We start from the raw sequence: 23970 nt of genomic DNA on the forward strand, positions 1-23970 counted from the left end.
CATACATTTTACACATGGTTGATGTCAAATATTTTCCATTGGCTCCCCAGTCACTGGAATTTAAAAAAGTGAATTTTAATAGTATTCTGCAGAGTATAATCGGAAGTGGCTTTTCAATGCATGTCACTTCATGTCAAACAAGTGGTTATTACTGTAGGATGTTCCAATAACCCACCAGCAAAAGCTGAAACTGGTTGGCAGCACAGTAGCTTATTGGTTAGCACCCCAGTTTGATTCCAGCCTGGGCACTATCAGCAAGGAGTTTACATGTCTTTCCTGTGTCTGTAATGATTCTCCCATTTCCCCATCCTAAAAACATCCATGCAAGTTAATTTGCTCTGGCTATATCTGACCCTTTTGTATGCAAATGTGTCAATGCTATATAAAGGAAAATAAAGATAAAACTGCATATTTCTCTCTAAAACCATAATGTGCAGAACCAATTAAAGTCATTGGTCCTTCAAAACAGGTGTGGATGATTTCTTCCTTCAGTTAAATAGAAAGTTGGTAAAAATCCAAGCCTTGGAATAATTGCTGAGAGCACATCACTGATAAATTGGTAGATTCTTACACTAAAAAAAGGTTTCATTTAGCTTCTTTATAGTGTTTTTATAGTGTTTTTCATTCAATTCTAACATGTATTTAGCATTCCTAAAACATGCCTCTAAAATAGTAAACTTGTATTTAATGTCCCCACCAGACCAATAAAAATAAAAACATAAACATTTATTCATTTACCTCTTATTTCTACCCAGTATTATCTAAAGTATGCTTGGAGGCAGAAGTCATGTTTTTTTTTATTATTTTAGTATTTTCTTTATGCTTATGTATATTTTATATGTTACTTGACCTATATCTCCTTTTAGATTGGGTCTAATGTGTTCTATGGTACTTCAGATAACATATATTCGTGACTTTTCACGGAAATGCTATACAAATGTCAACAAAGTTCTTCTTAACAATATATTATGCATTCTTGGAAAGATACCGTTTTTTTAGTAGGCGTTAAGCGAACATTATGTGTATATACACAGTAGATATATGACATTTTAATTATCTTGTGTTAATAACAAGCATGTTTTGTATTTATATTAATTCTTTCCTTAAAGAAATAAAAATGTCCAGTGCTATAATATTCAGTACAGGGTAGACTTATGAAAGATTAAAGGGAGCATGCTGCTTTTTTTCCTGTTCCTTGTTATACCAGTTCTTTAATATTAATTATAAAGGCTCCGTTGCACATAATAGACTAGGTGGGGTGTTTAAAAAACAGATAAAAGATGGCTGACCACGACAAAATATGATAGCAAGCACATTATTATTTATATAGCGTAAACATATTCCACAATGCTTTACAGATATTATATATCATTCACAACAATCCCTGTCCCCAATAACATTTGAGATTTTCAAGCTTTATGACTTTTTGTTTAACCAAAATTGCTTTTATGGCAAAAAACAGAAGCTAAAGGTGTTAGTTATTGGTATGACCTTGGTATGGGCCTGAAGTTCTTCTGTATTTATCTGTTGCAAAACCTCTGAGAATGAGCTGATGTGCTGAACATCCAAATTTAGCCAAATATAACTGCTAATATTTTAAAAATAAAACAAAATTAACATGAATTCCAAAATGACTCAGAAGAGCACTCTAAGCATGTTTCTATTTTATCTTTAAACCTAAATCCCCCTTAAACCACTAAGAGAAGTAATATGAATGCTCCATTTCAAATATAAATGCTGAAATACAAAGAAGGAATTCTCTGTGCAGACACTGTGCTATGGGTTTACTGTTTAAGTTACATTTAATGGAGATTACGGAAGTAGCCCCAATTTATGATTGACTAGTATGGTGAACTTTCCCTTTTTCTATTACTCCCTCTACACCATGCATTTTATCAAAGGTTTTAATTCCAGTAAATTAATTTGAGTAATTTAGATATATCTAATAATCTGCATTACAGCCTATAAATATATTAGGGGTCATTTATGACTGCAAGCACAGTGGCTTTGCTGAAAATTACATCTGCATGTAAAACCCCATTCATTAAAGGTACTTGTGTATAGTACATATAGGGGCCGATTCACTAAAGGTCGATAACACTTATCGCATGCTTTTTTTGCATTAAAAAGCATGCGATAATTAAGTCCCGATTCATCAAAGTCATTCTGCATGCGTTGACGCATATTGCATGTGCAAAAAAACACACTATCGCAAAGCGTTATTTATCTCGCATTGCGTTAATTAGCAAATAAAAATAATAATACTAACGCATGATTCACAAACACAAATGAAGCGTAAAGCATGCTAAATATCGCATTATTCTGTGCGAAGATTAACACCTACTTGAGGCAGGCGGTACTTAAAGAAAATTTGGGTTCATGAGCTTTTGGCAACACAATATGGACTTTGCAGTGGGATTTTTTGAAGTATGCGTTGGCCCTAGAGTGATGCAGCCTCCAGGGAAATGGTCATTTTCAGAACAGTAGTTTTCTGAAAGTAATGGTTATGTGCGTAAAATCGTGCACTAATATAGCAAGCGGTGAAATAGCGCACACGCCGGGAAATAACGCAAGAAGAACGCTCATTGCGAGTTAAATAACGCAAAGAACATCGCGTCTTAATTATGACGACTGACCTTTTAGTGAATCAAGCGTTAAGTCACAAAAAATAAGAACCGATAAAATTTTTAACGCATGCTATAAATATAAATAGCGCTCGTTTTAGCGCCCTTTAGTGAATAAACCCCATAGTATAGTATTCCATATAGTTGCTTCCTCTTGTCTCTTGTTCTGAACTGAAGGTCAATTGCTGCAGAGAATCCCTGGAGCTACTGCAACCTCTGGACCAGGCAGTAGCTCCCAGGTCCTCTCAGCGCCCTGCATCAATAGTTGAAGCACACTTGTGTCTAAAGAATTGGATGCACATGTCATTTGAAAAACTTTCAGCACAATTACATCCAATTTACTAGGGAAGACTGCATTATGGGAAAAACAAAAAAAGCAATTGCACTCCAAATTGTACTTTTTTCATTGCACTTGTTGGTGTAAATTACCCCAATTGTGTCTAAAACCTTCTCCAGACACGCATATACTTATATTTACATTTTCAAATATAATGTAGTGCACATTTTCTAAGCAAAATATTTGTGATGGGTCACCTAAAATCAATCTGCAGTGATTTAGTTCAAACACGTCACATAAAGATTGTCCATCTTGTTAAATGTTTCTAGCTTGCATATTAGATGGTAAATTCAATGGAACCATCATCCAAGAAATACAACAAAGCCTTATTTTAATCATATTTACTTATAATTTATTACATTCTGCAGTGTGGAGACGAGAATGAAGAATGAACCCAGAATGAAAGTGGCTCCTAACAAATCCTCATACATAAAAGATTATTTAAATCAAGATATTTTGGTAAGCTCCAGCATTTTAAGTATCATAGCTCTGACAAAGTTAAAGTAAAAAAATCCAAGTTTAGTTTTACAGGACATATGCTAACTTTTTTATGGTTTGGCAGTTTAGAAGTCTATGTACACTAAATCTTCATTATCTTCTAAATTAGATATGTTAATGAGAACTCATCATTTCAATTAATTGTGCACATCACCCATTGTCCAGTAGGATAAACAGTTACACAAACTTGTGATGTAGTAAGATTTCCAACCATTTATTACCTTAATAACACTGATGTGTTGCCTAATAAAGCTAATTTTTGCTAAATACAATGAAAGCTGAATATTATAACAAAATGTAATCTCATGAGCAATAATACTAAGCACATAGAAAAAAATGTTATGCCTCAAAATGCCCAATATTTGCTGCAAAATAAATTGGCTCAGGTCAAATGACTAAATCTAAAAATGAGATCATTGGCTTGATAGCCTAGCAATAAATAATGTGTTCATATTCAAACTGTACATTAAGCATCTTGTGTGGCCTAGAGGCGCTTTCCTATGCATATACCCATTACAGCGTATCCATAGAAACTGACACATTTATTTCTTAGATTAGCCTGCCATTGAAAATATTAATATAATGCAGTAAATGGGGATTTAATCTAATCTGTTGACGGTAGGATGGAGTTCGTAAAAATGTGAAGTACCCTTGCAGCATGAATCATGCATTAGCTCAAAACATTAACTAAACAATCTAAGCTATTTTATATCCTTCTTGAGACTCTTCAAACCATATAGTAAAACATGTGATGCTATACTTCATTTCAAAAAGTTAATTGAAGGTGTCTACCTCCCCCCCCCAACTCTATTCAAAATATTTATATATGTAAAATATCATAAACATGTATCATGTTTAGGGATCTGCTAGAGCACATGTTTACACTTTCCATGTATTGTATTTCTAACCTTAAGGTGTCCAATCTGCTCTGAATTATCCCAGATCAGGTTCTAGCACCCCCCTTCCTTCTATGTTGCCCTCCCTAAGCATCAGTGATGTTATACTGAAATGTTAAGATGTAGTTTATCATGGAACACTCCCTCTAACAATACAACTGATATTACTACACTGGTTTATCAGTGTCCCGGTACAACAATGTATGCCTTACTTCCAGTTTCAAAGTTCAAACACACTGCTTTTTCCATGTGATTGACAGCTTTTACAAATAAACACTGATCCCTCTCTGCAAAGTGCAGATTAGAGTGGGGGGTGGAGAGTGGAGTCTTGTTCAGGGAAAATTCTTTGCAGATTTGAAACTCTGCTTATGATTATTTTGATCTGAGATTCACAGCATCAATTATCCAGCACCATTTTGTACCTTGTAGGTTTGAGTCCAAACACCCTGAAGTTCTTTGTGGCTGATTTATATTATAGTTTTAAATAGTTTTATTTGTTTAACTGGGCAGTATAATATGATATCACCTCCTATTTCTGGACTAACATAAAATGTGTCAATTTAGCATTCTTCAAATTCATCTTATTCTTTAAAAAACAACATGGAAATTGTCTGCCAAAGTATAGAAAAAAAAGAATATCTGGATGCAAACAGCGGGCATGTATAATGAAAGCAACCTATTCCCCTTTATGGTTGATGAAGGCAATACAATTCTTTGCAGTCAGTCATTAACCACTAGCAAATACAAGGTATAACCTGGTTCCTGTTAACTTCACCACCCCTCCAGCACTACCAAACAGCATTTTTATCCTGATCAAATGTAAAATTGCTGGTATAACAAGCCTGAAGTGCCAACCTCTTAGTGGTGAAGCTCTTTGCACTAGAATAATAGAGAAACCCCTGCCTGGATCATGTACTTGAAGATTCAGATATATCTGTACTTTGGTGAATGAGATCTTTTGTTTCAATCACCAAGTAATCTAGACTATAGGATAGTATGGAACAGTGGGGCTTTATACATAAGGCATCTCTAGTTTCTGTTTACTGGTTAGTTGTCAGCAACTACACAATATGTGGCTTCAATATGTCCCTATAAAGACAGAGAAAAGTGATTACACAGTACTTTAACAAACAATAAAAACATGTTTTTATGCCCTTTAAATTAGATATATATTTACATATTATTTTCTTGTTTTAGGGAAACATTACTAGTCTATATTTAGCAGCTAGTAACCCCACACAAGCTAGTAAATTGAGATTCCGAGGCATTATTAAGAAAAACAGCTGTTTACAGAGCTCATCTCGTATTTCCTTAATTATATGAGCATGTAAATTAAGTCATGCATAACTTGCATTTTTATGGTAAAAAAACAAAGTTCTAATGCCAGATGAAGTAAGTCCATTTTGGGTGCTGCTTTTGTCCGGCAATTTCAATTATGTATAATGGGAAGTGATTGTAAACCATTTCTCATGCCTGGTTGCCACTCTATTTCCTTGAGACTCAGCTCAGATATGGCATTTCCCTTCTAGTATTCAACAAAATAACTCAAGTGCAAGGCCATTGAAAGGTATCATACAAGTTAAATAATCATCCTCTTGATCTGCAGTGATATGAAACATGGTAATATATAATTGTCCCCTTAATCTGCAAAGTTTTTGTCTAACCATACTAATTTTCAAATAACAAAAGTGTTTTCCATACAGTTCATACAGTATAAACTGTTCGAAAATGAATACAAGTCTTCTATGGGTCATCTTTATAGCTGATGCCAAATAGTAGCACTCTTTTACTAATACCTCAACTAAGCAAATGTGTCCAAGTACTGTTACCAATAGCAAGCAATGACAGATTTGCTCTCATTATTCTACCTTCAGTAGATAGATCAAAGCTAATTGCCAATTGCTTAATATAGATTACTGTGTGTGGTTTGTACACAGACTCCATCAATAAACCTTACCTTCTTTACATTCCCAAAAAATATTTTTTTTTACGAAAAATGAACTGTTACAAAATCCATAGCTATCCCTATATGCACCATCCAAACAGGCTTAAGGGTCACATGTTTGATAATATGGTTACCCCAACTAAACAGAAATATCTTCACAATCACAGGCCAAATTGTTAACATGGTCATGGACCATTTTCTCCCTGTTACAGAAGTTCTTACAGTCCACAACCATTTTATTTTATATCAGCATGTTATTCATTAGAATCCAGAAGAAGTTGGAGATCTTCTTCATATCCTATGCTTTAGAACATCCCTTACATTTTAAGATCTAGTGACTGGGAGGCTTTAGAAGACAAATGCAATGGTTTGCCAAATTTAGGATGAAGTCAATTACTTCATTATGAATTCAGCAAACCTTTGAATTTGTTTAGCAGTGTGTAAAGGGCCATTGTCATCTTGGAACATGAGAACATTATGATGTAATAGTATTTACACCTTAAACTGCACCTGGGGGCACATTTACTAATCCACAAACGCTCCGAAGGCGTCCGAATGCGTTTTTTTCATAATGATCGGTATTTTGCGATTTTTCCGTAAATTGTCGTGACTTTTTCGTAGCCGTTACGATTTTTTCCGAAATTGTCGCGACTTTTTCGTAGCTATTACGATTTGCGTGAATTGTCGCGACTTTTTCGTAGCCGTTGTGCCGAGTATGAAAGTATAGGATTCATTCAAGCTTCAGTATTGTGAATTTCCTTGGGCCAGGTTGGAGCTGCAGAGTGCCATTGAGCCCTATGGGAGACTTTCCTTGGGCCGGGTTGGAGCTGCAGAGTGCCATTGAGCCCTATGGGAGACTTTCCTTGGGCCAGGTTGGAGCTGCAGAGTGCCATTGAGCCCTATGGGAGGCTTTCCTTGGGCAAGGTTGGAGCTGCAGAGTGCCATTGAGCCCTATGGGAGACTTTCCTTGGGCCAGGTTGGAGCTGCAGAGTGCCATTGAGCCCTATGGGAGACTTTCCTTGGGCCGGGTTGGAGCTGCAGAGTGCCATTGAGTCCTATGGGAGGCTTCCAAAATCATGCAAAGTCTGAAAGGTTTGCCCGCCGTTTACGAGTGCTCAATATGAAAAAGTCACTACAATATACGAGCAAATCGTAACAACTACGAAAAAGTAGCGACAATTCGCGCAAATCGTAACGGTTACGAAAAAGTTGCGTCAATTTACGAAAAAAGTCGTAACGGCGATGAAAAAATCGCAAAAAATACGAAAAAGTCACAAAATGTTCGTTTTCCAATACGAATTTATCCCATTTGGATTCGGATTTGTGGATTAGTAAATCTTGACTATTATATGGTCAAGAGGAGAAATCATTAGACTGACCCTTCCATTATGATTAATCAGATGATATAACTGTACTATTACTCCTGGGGTCAGATTACGTGCTTTGAATATTGGCCTTTATGGTTTCTGAATGGTAGCCCTGCCATAAATTCCAGATTTTTTGGATACCAAATTACAATGTTTGCTGAAATTAGGTCACAGAGGTGTTAATACAATTCTGCAATAATGTGTTGTGAATTGTGATGGTTTAGTATCTTTCTTGTCAAGGGTCTATTAATCCATTAGATCTGTGACTTGTAACCCCTGTTAGCTATTTTTCATGTTCTCAATAACGTTTGTGTTTATTTAGGTTGTCATAAATTAAGGAATGGCCCCCATGACACATTAAATAAATGTGCGTCTATTTAGCACCTTTTAGTTCCCTCATGTTACTTTGAACAATGACACATCAAAGTGCTAACTGTGAAAACTCTAGTGGACATTCTTCAAATGCGATCCTCCATTCTAGTTACATTTGCATTTAAGCATTACATAATTTTTCATGTGGCATTTCTGTTATTTTGTCCACCCTGAAAATATGTCTATACATATTTGTATGTCTATATAAACACATAAAATAAATATTTTGACAGAAATACTTTTTTCCCTTTTCCAAATCATATTCCTAGTAAATATTTATTGCATATTGTTCTTTGTTCTTCCACTAGCCTATTAATTCATGAGATACTTTTTGACAGGCAGTGAACTGTTCAAAAGAAAAGTATTACTCAGTGTCCTTGAAACGTTAACAAGTAATGTCAAATGAATACCAATAATAATTGACTCAGTCTGCCAAGCATATTTATAGAATTGCTTTGGGTGCTATAGGAAACCAATCATAATTTTTCTTTTTTTTTTCTCTCTCTCTCTTTTCATGAAAGTGGCTCCACTGGACTAACCACATCCTTTGCCAGTTAAGGTTTTTTATTTCAGAGGACAATAAATAGCAAGGATCTAGTCTGACAATGTCACATGTGATTATGTTTCACTGGAAGAGGAAGGGTACACACCTACTTGCTGAAGGTGAAATGTAAAACCTTTTTTATTTATGTGATGTGTCCAAATCTGGCTAGTGTAGCAAATGGTGTGGAGCGCAAGCATTATTCAGGACTTTAAATGTATTTGCAACAAGCAGCATTTTCTGCCTGATTTGAAATCCTTAAGGAGCTCTTGAATTATTACATAAATATATAAATGCATTTTTAATAACCATACGTGCCTCTTTCCCCACTCGCAAAATAATTAACAGATCAAACAATTGCACATTCTGATTAAAATTCAACAGTTCATTTTCTCCTAACAAATCTGTTATTTCTCCTCTTGTCTCAATGCTCAATATTTAATAAGGATATGTTAATTGCAGCATATTTAAATATGTCAACATCTTACTGTTCTCCGTGCCGTGAAAGTATTTAATATAATATGATTAGTAGTTTAATTCAATAACTCATGCAATCTTTTTCAATAATGCAGTGTTTTGTGAAATGTAGACCCTGTGCACTAGGAAATCTCTCACAGACAATGAAGGGCATTAATAAAATAAAGCAATTTAGACTTTTTATAAGAAAGAAGTATTTTATGCTCTATGTCTCAGCAAGCCACATGAGTGACAAACTAGACTTAGCATGTTATGAAAGAAAACCAATATATTTCTCAAGGCAAAGATTCATGGGAGAATTTAAAAGTGACATTACTCAACAGCAGTTGGCAGCAACCTTATCTGTCAGATAGAATCAGGTTGACACTAAATTGTGCTCCATTGCAATATGTCACATGACAACTTTGTATTAGGCAACTGATCTGACCACATTTTCTATGTAGATTAGTATTTATAGGGGCCTAGATGGCAAATTTATCAAAATTCTAATTTCAATGTTTTGATAAAATCATAGCAAAAAAAAAATGTGGTCTCCAATACATTCAACTTGAACTTCAAAGAACCACGAAACGCAAAAATCTTAAAAATTGTCGTATTAATCTTTGTCACATAAAAGTTGATGAGTTTTCTTTTAAAGTCAGTGAGAAAGTGAGGAGTGATTCAAGTTCATTGCAACAGATTTTACAGCTTCACTGAAAATGAATAGAACAAGTGATTTTTCTTTTCAATCACAATCAACTCATTTGAGGTTTCTTTTTTCTTTTAAATATGGCAGCAATCCTGGTAAGTTAAGTGTTACCACAGAAAAAGTAATTGGGCCTTATCTAGTATAGACTCATTGGGCCTTAGTTTTGAATTTTTTGTCCTTTATCACATTTTTTTTAATGTAGTCTTAAAAACGAATAAATCGGGCAATTTTGAAATGACCCCTAAATACCACAAAGTCACTGCAAAATAGGCTGCCTATTTACAAATCATAGGCAAAACTTCAGAAAACATGCTGAGCTTTTCTGCTATACAATTCCTCTTGTAAATGTCCCGACTGGCCTGTTTATAAAAGTGCTTATTCCAAAATAATGGCGCAAATAACAGCAGTAGTTTAAACTAGACTAGATTTGGTGTAGTTCATTAAAATCAATGGGATAAGTAAAAAAAATAGCTTAAAATGTAGTGAAAATACATTTTTTTAAAAAAATTTATTTAATTTCATATTGTTCTTACTTTTAGAAAAAGGCTTCAAAGTGTCACATTTGAAATACTTATTATAATGCTCTCTCATGGGTTTCATATAACATTAGGATTTTCTATATTTATTTCCAAGCCAGAATATGAATTAAATCAATAGAAAGCAATGTATGTGGCATATGAACAATGAGAGGGCATACAGGGAACAAAGATGCAGTGCTATCATATATGCAAGTCTGTGCAATACATTATAGATGAACCTGCATACATTGTAGCCTTTGGTATCTGAAAAGCAAGATAAACATTGCTCAGCATTACATTTGCAAGGATTGGGCCAAGTTTCTTCCTGCTCCTGCTCTCTAAAACAGTTTTCTATTTTGATTATGACTATATGTGTCTGATATTCTCCAGCAATTTTTCATTGTGAACTAATAGCAGCAGTTCTTAAACTAGTATTATTTATTAGTGAATGAATAAAGTAGTAAAATGAAAAAACAAAATAAAATAGCCAAAAAAAATGTAATAAAATTTAGATCAGGAAATTATTCATAAATGGAAAAAATAGGAACATTATATAAGTGGAATAGATTTGAAATTGAGTTAAAATACAGGTTGTTTTGGATGACTTCAACTTTAATTTGTTTAAAACATCTTGGTAATTTTGAGGAAAACTGATACATTTATTTGAATGGTGGCAGAGACTTAACTTTCTGAGCACATATATAACTTCATAGTACACTGACCCCAACTGAATAAAGTCATTTTTTTAAAAGTACATTTTACAAGCAATGTCATCTAAAAGGACCAACACATAATCTGTTCCTATTGAGACAAAGTTCAAAGTTACGGCCCTTGTTATAAATTAATACTGATTCATTCCATGACTGGCACCTTGTCTTCCCCCAGCCTCTTTGAAACTCACCTGCATAGCACTGACTGACATAAAACAGAACAAAGATGCTAGAGGCTGGAGCACTGATGGAAACAATTGGTCTTTTCCCCACCCCCAACTCCGAAGCCACCTCTGCAGCAGACATGGGTAAAGAGGGATCTTGCAAACAAAAGGAAGATAGTATTGTTGGGGCTGAGGTAGGCAAAGGATTAGTAGATATAATGCCATGAAAGTGAAATCCCATAAAAACTATTTCTGTGAGTTTATATGTCCATGCCATGATTTATAAAGAGCAAATTCATCTGTTCCATGTTTTATCATGGAAAGAACAGTACTTTTGCGTTGGTTTATGAGTACTTCCAACCTTGTTTCCAATCAAATTTACCCAAATTCATTTATTTTTGAATTTGTGAATTTTAGATTTTTTTTTCAGTTCAGACACAATTTTACTAAACTTGAATGCTTATTTATTAAAATAATTAGAATATAACAATTGACTAACAATTGACAATTGAAGAAATCTAGAATCTATCAAATTCATATTCTCCCGATGATTATTGATGGATCTTAAAGCATACATTTTGCCTAAAACATTTTTTGACTTCTATATGAACTTGCAAGCTTATAGTTTTACATTCAGGTGTTTCTGATTCTTTGCACTTGGTAAATATTAACAATTCAAGTTTTTGAAACCATAATTTATGAGGTTCAGTGAAAACATTTTTTTTTGACTCATGTGAAAAATTCTGATTCAAGCATTGATAAATCACCCCATTAAATTGATCCAGATCATGTTTAGATTTCTATTGCCCTACTAAAAGCATAAACAATTTATTAAAAATCAACAAAACAAGATATAGACCTACCTAACTAAGCTGTAAGCCTTAGTAGTTAGTTAAAAAGTAAAAGTATTTTTTGTACGGCGCACGACTTTTTCGTACAGCGCACGACTTTTTCGGACGTTTGCACGAAAAAATCGGAAAGGTTTTACCTCTGTTTACAATTGTTCGGTACGAAAATTTCGTGACTTTCGGATCGCCAATACGATATTATCGTGACTAATACGATTTTTTCGTAAGCATTTTCGTGATATTTGCGATCTTCCAAAATTTTCGTTTCCAATACGATTTTTTCCCATTCGTGATTCGGATTCGTGGATTAGTAAATGTGCCCCTATGTGTATATAAGATGTAAGCCTCTTGACACTCAGGAAAATATAACATGGCTAAACTATTTAGTGGCTTCTGTCACATTCAGCAAAAAAGTCATTATGAGCTACAGAAATATACAACTAAACCTTCTGAGCAACCAAAGTCACTTACTATCATAAACACACATGATATGCAATTAAAAATTGTCACTCACATTCCAACAGGGTTGTCAATCAAAGGAAAAGTCTTTTTGACAACATGCACTGAACCGTGTGGGCAAAACCACTGAACAGGAACCTAAACAGTAACAGCTTTTGTTAGTACAAAAAACTTATTTTTACCAAGACTGAGCTCAGTTACTAAAGAATCATAATGCTTTGATTCTTAACATCTTGACTAATATGGAAATTAGATATAAGAATGGATACAAGAATCAGGTCTATTCTTTAAAGAACAAACATTATCGATTCAAAAAATCAAATCGTGTTGGCTTTCAGAAACAATGTCAACTTTATCTCTTGCAACAGTGGACAATGTCATTTGAAACGGACATAGAGAATATGTTAGGGGAACACGTTGGCATTATTTTATGCAGTTTCGTAGCTTTTCTCATAAATGTATTTGCAGCCACAAAAACATTCATTCGCAATGCTTTTATATCAGGCAGGAATTGCCAACAATGCACATGTACATCTACATTAGTGATTTTAAGTATTTTAGTAATATTCATGTTTTCAAATTGAATAGAAAAGTCTGGCTGTGCTGAAAATAGAATTAATTGGAAAACACTCTGCAAAAGTTCCATTATTCCAACTAAGCATTCATAAAATGCATAGCATCGCAAAATAAATGTGCAATGCATATTGAATCCTTTATATACTTGAAGTCATTAGCTACAATCTATAATTTGGGTTTAAAAAAATTCTTCATAATCTAATATATTGAGATATTTACTTGTTACCAAGCCTCATAACTGAAGAGAGAGCAGATGCATCCTGACTATTAACAGTCATGACAAATTGCCTTGCTAATGAATGTTACACGGTCAGAGTGCCATAACTGATTAAACTACAATTTTCCCCATTAAACAAAAAGAGACTTGGGAGCTCCAGCAGTGGATGACCAAAACAATGAGTTGAAGGCCTCAGGGCATAGCATGGCACTTAAAACAGAGCAGCGCAAATAGGGATGTTAGATTCATATGGGAAGTTTAACCATAGAATAAACAACATATACATTAAAAGGTACTGTGTAACATTTATTTTTTAGTAGTTTTTAAATCAAGCTTTTATTCTGTAGCACATACATTTCTTTTTTTAAATTACTGACCCTAGCAACTTGGCAGTGATTGGGAGGTCAGAAGAGGATGTAAATAAAAACATTAGCTGTAAAAATAATTACAGCAATAAGTATCCAGCAAACAAAAATTACAAAAAAAATTTAAAAACTTAGATATTGACCCTTGTAAAGGTACATTTTGCTTTAAATGGCATAGGAACGGCATCTTTAAGAACCCACTAGCATCTAATGGTTGTGAGAAGGTCCAAGAGCTAAGAGACAATAGTTTGTCTCAGATAAATTGCATCTTATTACCATAAAACACTATTTCATGAATAGATTTTGTTCCAGTGCAGCAACTGGGAATCTCCTGATGTGGGGCATATAGTATCAGTCACATCATTTACATTTCAGATACTATAGCAGATAGCCCTGTATTTCTCAGTGCACTTTTTTGAAAACTGTTTGTGTTTATTTAAGTTAATGTCTTCCAATTTGACTCCTGAAAGCCACTGGGATGGACAGTGTATGCTTCGTTCAGTTTCTGTTGCTGTCGCAAATTAATTGGGAGGGAGCTTCTGTAAAAGAAAGTTAACCCTCCATGCTCACTATGTAAAAAAAATAAAAATAAAATAAAATTACTGGCTTATATGTCCTAAATTAGGGCAAGACCAAAATGCTGTTCTTTTAGCTTGGTATACCCTTTCTCTAATGCCCTGCCTGTGCTTAGTATTTCACATAAAATATTTCTTTCATTTGTCAGTCTCTTTGTTTGTGTAAAATTGGCAGCAGTTCAAATTCAAAGTGCTCCTTTTCATTTAGTGGCCATTAAACCAATGTCATTTTAGTTCACTTCAGCCTGAGCACTAAGCCTTACAAGACATAATAGGCTGGCTTTGCCACATGACAAATAAAGTGTACATTTTTTACACTGCTTAAATCTTGATGCATTTTCAGCAGCCAACAATACATTTTATCTTATCATTCCTTCCCCATAAGCAAGAAGCCGCTGAAGTGCTTACCATTTCGAAATATCAATTGCTTTCACGATTTGTCCACCATAGCCTTGTTATATTGTGTAATGAAAATGGTATAGAACTGTAAGTTCGAAATTGTGTCAGATTCCGCTGTAAAATCATGATGTGCAAAGAACAATGTGTGACAAGCAAGGGGAGTACAAACAGAAGCTTACATATCACCAGCTTGCCTTTATATCCAATGAAATAATCTTTCTTTTGTAGGGCCCACGCCATACAAATGCAAGCTGGGAGCACAGTACAGTAGTTTTATTATCTTTAGATTTTAGCTGACTTTCATTTATTTGTGTGAGTTACGAGTTGGAGTTTTCCTTATTTTGTTCCCCTGAGAAGGAAATCTGCAAGGTCATCAGACAGTACAGCAAAACATCAACAACTCTTAAATTACGATTTATGTTTATTCCTTTCTGTTATGAAAACCCAGCAATGTTTATATATTTCTATATTTCTTTAAAAATAATTTAAAATATTTAAGGTGAAATAAAGACATTTACATTTTGCCATTAATTCTATCATGGTCACGCATGACACTATTACTGTTTTTCCAGACACAACACATTACTTGTTTTGGTGCCATTTGCCTACCGTGTGGCTACCTTGACAACTGTTGTGTAAGCATAACATTCATTTACATGCCACCCTGAGGCTTTTAATTAAATGTTTACTGAAAATTATCTTTCTGTGTTTATTTGCTTTTTAAATTCTAACACATACCGATGCAGAACGTAACCTGGTAAGGTGACAGTATACAGATACACATGTCTATAAAAGGAAACTCTGAAATACAGATGAAATAGGCTTTACTGTTAAATATAGTACAAACAGTGCACCCATTAATTAATTAATTTGTAGTGTCTTAATTTGCTTCATTTGTAGGGCTTGATTTGTAATGTCGTAACCTACTGCAACCTGACTGTAGTAGTGAAGTTCAAAGTGAATTGTTCTCTATCAGTAATGAGCAAAACGGTTACATTTTGCTTAGCTAAAAAAGGCACATACTGTGTGAAAATGCTAGGTTTTAAAAGAATTTTGTGAAAATATTCACCAATAGAGAAATTTAGAATTTTGCACAACTCCCAACAAACTCCAAAAATTGCACTCATCACTATTGTTGATGGCAGTAACTGCTGATACCCCTGACTGATGTTGTGTTTAAATGACTCAGAGTCACTCTTTTTCCCAGTTGAATAAACTTAGGTAATATGAGTTTTACTTTTGTTCCTAAGGTTAAAAAGATGATTTTATGAAGGTGGCAATATACAATGTCACACCACAGCTTCACTGCTTTATATTTTTGCAGGCAAGTAATACAAGGCTATACCTGGCCAAGCACACTTTAGGAGGTTGTTTGGAGAGAGTTGTCCAACCTGAAGCAATTAGCTCCCTGTACTCATTTAAAGAAATGGAACTCAACATTTAGAAGTTTAGCCTTTTGTTTGAGTTAATAATGTATCTACTCTATGGGGCACATTTACTAATCCACGAACGTCCGAAAAGCGCCCGAATGCGTTTTTTTCGTAATGATCGGTATTTTGCGATTTTTTCGTAAATTGTCGTGACTTTTTCGGAGCCGTTACGACTTTTTTGTAGCGCTACGACTTGCGCAAATTGTCGCAACTTTTTCATAGCTGTTACGACTTTTTCGTAGCGCTACGACTTGCGCAAATTGTCGCAACTTTTTCGGAGCCATTGCGCCGAGTACGAAAGTTTCGGATTCATTCAAGCTTCAGTATCGTGACTTTCCTTGAGCCAGGTTGGAGCTGCAGAGTGCCATTGAGTCCTATGGGAGGCTTCCAAAATCATGCAAAGTCTGAAAGTTTTGCCCGCCGTTTATGAGCGCTCAATACGAAAAAGTCGTGACAATATACGAGCAAATCGTAATGGCTACGAAAAAGTCGCGACAATTCGCGCAAGTCGTAATAGCTACAAAAAAGTCGCGACAATTCACGAAAAAGTTGTAACGCCGACGGAAAAATCGCAAAATGTTTGTTTCCAATCCAAATTTTTCCCATTCGGATTCGTGGATTAGTAAATCAGCCCCTATATCTATTATAGGTGAGATGTAGGAAAGAGCATTATTAGTAAAATGAGCTGTTAGACAGCATAAGGTTGCATCAAGCAAATTTGGAGCTATGGCATGCAGAGTTTTGAGTTACTTGTGAAAGCAATCAAAATACTTATACTAACCCCCCCAGTTGCTTCCCATCTACTTAAATGAAAAGCATTTCAGCATCTTCAACACCCATAACTAGTGCTGAAAAATGTGCCACCAATCAAACCACTCCGCACTCAAGCACTTCCCACTCAAGTAAATTCATACACGTTCCATTGCTTTTACCAAAAGTAATATTATAGTAGTTGTGAAAGTCCCATAGAACAAACTCAACTTTCATAATTTAAAAATAGGAGCAGGTATGGTGTGTGTGGGGGGTTATATTAACTCCAAGATAGATGTATGACATTTCACAGATGCAAAACCATTTCATGCAGTCACTTGGTATGTTATGCAGTGTCACATAGTAATGCTTGAAGGTCATTAATTGCATTTTTTAAACCAATTATTACTTTAATAGTTAATGGGTGACCATAATTGCATGTAATTGAGCACATACAGTAAAGAGAATGAAAATAGGTGATATAGCCTCTTTTAAGGGTATGTCCTTTGTTGTGTTTATTGGTGGGACTAATAATGTATTATTAACACACAGCAGCTGTACCTGAATTGCTGCCATGAATATAATAGCTTTTTATAGGTAACACGGGAGAAAGATAGAAGATATTGTTTACCACTATTCCTGATTAACACATCAGGTGAACTTTATACGACAAATTATTTATTAGAGAATATATTGTTTTAGATGAATTGTATAAGATTTGTAAGCTATTTAAAAGTTTCCAGTACACCACAATTTTGTCCTTCAATTGAGTTTTATCAAAGGACTAGAATATTCTGGTACTGCTTATTAAATATGCATTTTTCAAATTGTAATTAAACCGACAACAAACTTTAAATTAGGATTTCGCAATAAAATTCAAAAACCAAGCTAGTAAAAGTAACAGCGTGATTTACTTCAAAAGCTCGAATCTGGGAAAGAAAAGATTACCCCATTAGCCTTAGTAACTGAACACAGCACAGAAAAGTCCATTATGAGCAGTCTTTTATGCTCTAGCAGAAAGTCATTAACATAAAATAAATCATTAGCTTTGATATTAAGCTTCCACTGTGAAGAGGTTTTTATTAATAATGGTCATGACTGCATCTGTCAAATGGTGAAATATATTCTTTTTGTGAAAAGAATGTCATCATTTTGCATTCAAGGTTTTTGAGGGACGAAACCAGATCAAGGTTTAAATAATGTATTAGGCAGTAATCCTTAGATTAACAAATGAAAAAAAAACTGAGAATGCAGGTTCGATACACATGTGTAGATATATTATTTAGTCATTAATAAATAACTAGTCTACTCATTTGGGCTTACTCTGTCTTCTTGTTAATGTTAACAAAATGTACTTTATAATGGAAGTGGTTTTAAAGCATACTCTCACAAGTTAGATCTAATTCCAAATAGCAACATCTATTCCTGCACAGAAGCAATTTCACAATGCCAGTTGTTACTAGGATATCCTTGATCAAATGCTTTAAATATCAATAGCATGCACAGCAGAGTCCCTGCTTAAGCCTTTTAGGATACCGGCAAAGGCCTTAAGATGCAAATAACAGTTTTAGAAGCTTAGTTCCATAAATACATCCACACTGTGCTTTATAAAACATTTCCAGAATGGTCAGAATGGTCTAAAGTCAGTGATCCAAAAGCTAAGGTAATGTGACAGATTCCCTATGCTGGATAAGACATATGTATAGATAATTAGCTTGTTATTGCACAATATTAATGGAGTATTTGGAGGAGAAAGTAAGCTCGTAACCTTCAACTTCATTTTTCAAGCTGCCAGTAGCATTAAATGTTTAGAAACAGAGGCATAGGTTTAGGAGAAAATAAAACAAATCAAATTGGATAAAAAAGACCCTGCATGCTCAAAGCCTGGGAATTATAATACTCTATATGATACTGGCAAAGAGTTGGAACCATTCAATTACTGTTATGAGCAAATCTTGATCAGATAAGAGTATTGATGTAACAGACTTAACTTAAATAAGCTTTAACATTAAAGCTTTAACATTAAATTACAGAGTAACAGTATCAAGTCACTGAATCAAGTATTTTATCCCACTTCAGATATGTATAACATGCTTTGCAAAGTAGGAGTAAGGAAAATGTGTTTCATGCAAAAATATAATAGACAGGAAAGTGAAATATCAGCAGTTAATTTTAGAGAAAATCCATTTTACAAGAGTGTGGTGCAGATGCTACTTTAAATTGAGTAATAAAAATGTCATTAATAAGCCCTTCAATTTGCAGAGTTTTATTTCTTTGCCTGTCTTAAACATATATACTGAATTTTAACGATGTAAGCTCATGTCTAGTTGTGTTCTTCATATTTGGATAAGAGAAGACTTCAGTAAACAAAAGGTCTGGGGCACTGGTTTCAAAATTGGGGTTCTGGCAGTAGATTAGGCTAGTATGAGATTTCGGAAAAACACTTACTGACTTTTGATTTGCTCATCACTATTTGCTCTCCTCGATATCCCTGCAAGTCTAATCTGAATGAAAATTAGTGTCTTAATTATTCTCCCAATAACCATGCAATAAGACCAGGGTATCTAACCAGTGCTGACCTGGTCAGGGCTAACTTGGCTGCAACCTAATCTGGTTACCCTCTGACATTTTTAAACCCACACCTAACCCACCCTTTTGTTGAAAATGCATGTATGTAATCATTGTGGGAGGATGGCCTTCCAACCACTTGCAACCTGCTTCTGGGGGTAAGTTGCCAGCCTGAAGTTGCCTGACCTGGGCCAACCTGTGCATCACTAGTAGAAACCTTCCAGTTAATACAAATGCTAACATTCAATGAAGAACAGCAGCCTAGGGTACAATGCCATTAAGCCTGATATTATGTAATATACACACACACGTACATACAAAGAGTACTATGGAGTAAACTACCCTCTACTGTTTCTGCTTTTATATGAAAGTGCCATCTTCATGTTTCACCATTCGCCATTATAGCCATTATTCTCTGGCATCTGTTAGCAATTAACCCTATTACAAGGGTTATTGGCTATTGCCTATATGTAAAGTTGTTTTTCTTGAGCCCTCCTTAAAGCATATAGATTGTTTACACCCCATACCTCAGCTACAAGTACTTATTCTTCCTTTCAGACAGGTTTTGGCTGGAGAAAGTCAGTGCTTCTGGAAAGGCATTCTAGGGAAGCTAGCCTGTCCTAAATCTAGAGGAAGCTTGGTTGGGGGAAGGGCAATGAGACCAGTAACAAAGCTGGTGAAAGAAACAGATTCTGTTTTGCTGCTGACTCCATTAAAGATTGAAATGCATTTTTTTAAAGCTTTCATCTCTCCCCTCACTCCTACCTACAGTATGAGCTAGTCCAAAGGATCTGCATTAAAAAGCACTCTGTTTATATTAGCAAGGGTACTGCAGGTAACTGAAATATGAAAACAGAAACTATTGCTTTCACCAATTATGTAATTGTTGTCTCAGCCCTTTCCTCACAATGAGTTCATCTAGATAGATGATAGATTACATTGCCCAAAAGTCCCTTTCCTGAAGCACTTCCTTCCTCTGGCAGCAGCCTGCCCTAAACCAGGAAGTAACTGAGTAATACAGTAAAATCATGTCACAAAAATATCATAACATACAGGCACACTACAAAGATCTACATATGAGGTATGTTGGGCACTTATATATACATTATTATAGCAACAAAAGCTTAATCAGATTAAGCCAATTCACATTTACTGGTATATGTAACAATGGAAGCCACTATTCATAAGCCTCCTCCACACACACAGAACCTCCTCAAGGGTGCAAAAGTTTGTATTTCAAGGAACTCCACATATAGATTTGTAGCAGGTATCCATGGGGCTGTCAACTGTTAGTGCAGTTGCACATAAAACCACTTTCATTCAGGCACTTGCATCAAAATGCACTTCTTGTACTTCCATATAGTTGCTCTCAGTGCCACTCGGCGCTTCATGCCACCCATTACGAATCCAGTACTGCTGTGCCTATTGACACAGGGGAACCTTGGACTTACTGCCACCTCTTGAGCAGATGGTAGGGTAGCACCAGGTTTCATTCATGTCCAGCATCAGTAGGTGCAGCACACTTGCTGCTATAGAATCATATGTACAGAACTCACTGGAAGCCCAATGCTGCTGGAATTCCAAGAAAAAACGCTGCATTGTGGGGAAAAAAAATATGGTGATTGAGCTTGAAATTGCATTTTCTTCACTGCACTTGTGAAAGTACATGTGCCTTTATGTGTTTTTAAACCTAATCCTTTTTGTTGTTCATTGTGTTCTTGTCAGTTAATAGAGTGGCACCAGTATATCTAAGAACAGCGGTAAAGGTTGTGTCTGTAATAAAATACATGTACCATTGATTTTTCTCTTTCCTCAGTACTGAAGGCCTATAGTGTGTGACACATCCCGCATAAACTCCCATTTTCTTTAACATATCTACCAGCATAACTCTTTAAGCATACTTCATGTAATTGTCTATATCTTGAGGAATCACTTTTACAATACATATTTAGTTTCAGTCACTGAAGTTAGCTTATAATATACTGTATGTAGATGCTAGAGTGTTATTTACTACAATGGCTCAGCTGATGCAATAAATATACAAGGAAAAATAGTAAAGAGCTGATTTTTAAGACTATTGTCAGTGGTTTCATTTATCCAGGTCATGATATTCCTACGCAAGTTGCTTTAAAATTTAATGTGCCTCTGAACATACCCCAGTAACTCCCTATCTTCTTTACTGCTGATTTAAGGCACATGCAATGTACTTAACATTACATGACAGAAATCAGTATAGAAATCATTACATGAATAGAAATCAGTACATTCTGCATCAAAAGTATTAATAATCAACATTGTTGTAACACCTTCTGTGACAGATTTAACCTCACTTTCTGCTTCTGATGACTTCTCATGACCCCTAAGCTAAGCCGTTTGTGTCAAACCACTTCCCTAACCTCACAAGTGCTTATTAAATGTCTTATAATACACTAATGAACCCCAAAAGATCAAAACTGGTCTGTAGTTGGAATGTAATAAGCACCTACCTCGGATATGCCTTTAAATCTAACAGGGTAGTTTAAGCTTTTAGGGGATTCTATGAAGTGAAAATAGTTTAAGCCTTTCTTCCTAGAATTCCTACAGTTTTCACTAAGTTATAAACAATATTAATTCTTTATTGCATCCTGTTCAAGGCCAAACCACTGGAACTTCATTACTAAAGCACTTACACATGTGATTAATTACCCTTACCATTAATAATATTTGGGAGGGGAATAAGAAAACTTGGAATTTGTATATATTCCATATTTTTTAAATTCATTTTTGCCAAAGATAGTAGATAGAGAGTATATATGGGCACCTGAAAAACCTAACTCTAGATTATGTTGTCTTTTAAAATGATCAGATAGGTGATATGCAAGTACCTGGAGGTTTAATAGCTGAGATACTAACTTAGTAAAAAGAGTAAAAGGAACTGCACAAATAGTTAGTAGCAGGGAAATGCCAAGCAACAGCTACACCATATTAAATATGGGACAGATACTGCCATAATAATATTAGGACAGATACTGCTACCTCAGCTCATTTAAGAATCTTAAGCAGAATATGACCTCTGCCTAAAAGGGAGAATAAAAAAAACGTTTTTTATCTAACAAGTACAACTCTCTGCTCAAACATGTATTTTGCTCATCCTAAACTCTTTTTTTACTACTAACAAGGCCATTATGTTAGTCAGTGAGTGCAGTCTTGCAGTTGCCTAAACTATTTCTTTTTATTCCAGAGGAAATCTCCCTAGTGCTGCTTGACAGACCTCTTAAACTGTCAGTCCTCCCTAACTCTCAGCTCAGTATGTTTGTCTACATTACCAAGTAAGTTCATTCATGGCTTTTTATAGAAGCAAAATAATACAACATTATAATAACCCCAATATATTGGTCAAAGACTATACAGGTATGGGATTTGTTATCCAGAATGCTGGGGTCTTCTGGATAAGGGATCTTTCCATAGTGTGGATCTCCATGCTTTAAGTTAAACATTACTTTATAAATAACAGGTTTTCGGATAACGGATCCTATACCGGTTCCAAGTCTGTTTGTACCAAGTCTAGCAGTCTGCAGCAACCAATCAGCATTTTGTTTTATAGGTCACCTTCCTGAAAACAAAAATCTGATTGGTTGCTAAACGTTAGTGGACCTAGTGCAGACTTGTGGTCCTGTTACCTCTCGACTTGCTGCATAACAACACTAAAACTAAATAATAATTGCAGTTGTAATATCATATATATTCTTAAAACTATAGAACATACAGTAGTGCAAGTTACTCTATGCCTCAAATAGTCTTTTTGATAAAATGATGATTAGCAGATGTGAGGCCTTGCTACAATGTAGTTAATGTACAAGGGCTGAAAAGGTGCCAGAATGGAGCAGAACACCTTACATTTTTGTATGGGGAACTTTTCAATAACGTGTGCTCTACATGTAGTTCCACTGGTTTTACATAACATTGAACACAGACTTTTATTTTAGTCTCCATGAGTTCATGCCCTATTGGAGTTAAACTCTAAGGTTCCTATTTAGGAAAAATGCAATGTTAATTTTAGAACTGTCTAAAGTGCCTAAATCTGTGCACAAAGCTGATGGCATATTTATAAACCAGTGGCTCCTACAAAGCTTTCTACAGAATGGCAAGTTTGCCCTTGCATAAATTCCATATCTAAAAGCTCCCTTGCTCCTGTGTAAAAAAGTGCAAATGGACAAGAACAATTTGTTGGTAGGCCGTTATTTATGCAATTTTTTTTTTCATTTACAACAAAGTAGGAAACAGGTAGTTTTGCTGGCTGAACATACCTATTGCTAACCATAATGATGGCTGCCAATGGAGGCTGCCAAAGGCACTGTAATTTTTACAGAGTCAAATACATAAATACATACACTAAGGGGGGCATTTACTGAGCCGCAACTTTTTAGGTTGGGCTTTTTGTCCAGAAAATAGTTGCTGAAAAAGAGTTGTGACTTTTTCAAGATTTATTATGCAACAAAAATGCAACAATTTTAAACCTGAAAATACTCCATCTAAAACCTGTTAAGAACATGTAACAATTGTGCAACAATGTATGAGCCACGGTTATCTGCTACAAAGCGGAAAAATACCAATTTTTGTGTTTTCGTGCCTTTTATTATTCTTTTTCAGTTCAGATAAGAATTACT

General features: G+C 35.0%; 1 protein-coding gene across 3 annotated transcripts in view; it reads right to left on the bottom strand.

Annotated features, from left to right (window-relative positions):
• tox (thymocyte selection associated high mobility group box) overlaps window positions 1–23970 on the bottom strand; it is a 159282-nt gene that overhangs the window by 129665 nt on the left and 5647 nt on the right. The window lies entirely within an intron of this gene.

This window comes from Xenopus tropicalis, chromosome 6 (genome assembly GCF_000004195.4).
Source record: "Xenopus tropicalis strain Nigerian chromosome 6, UCB_Xtro_10.0, whole genome shotgun sequence".
Lineage (NCBI taxonomy): Eukaryota > Metazoa > Chordata > Amphibia > Anura > Pipidae > Xenopus > Xenopus tropicalis.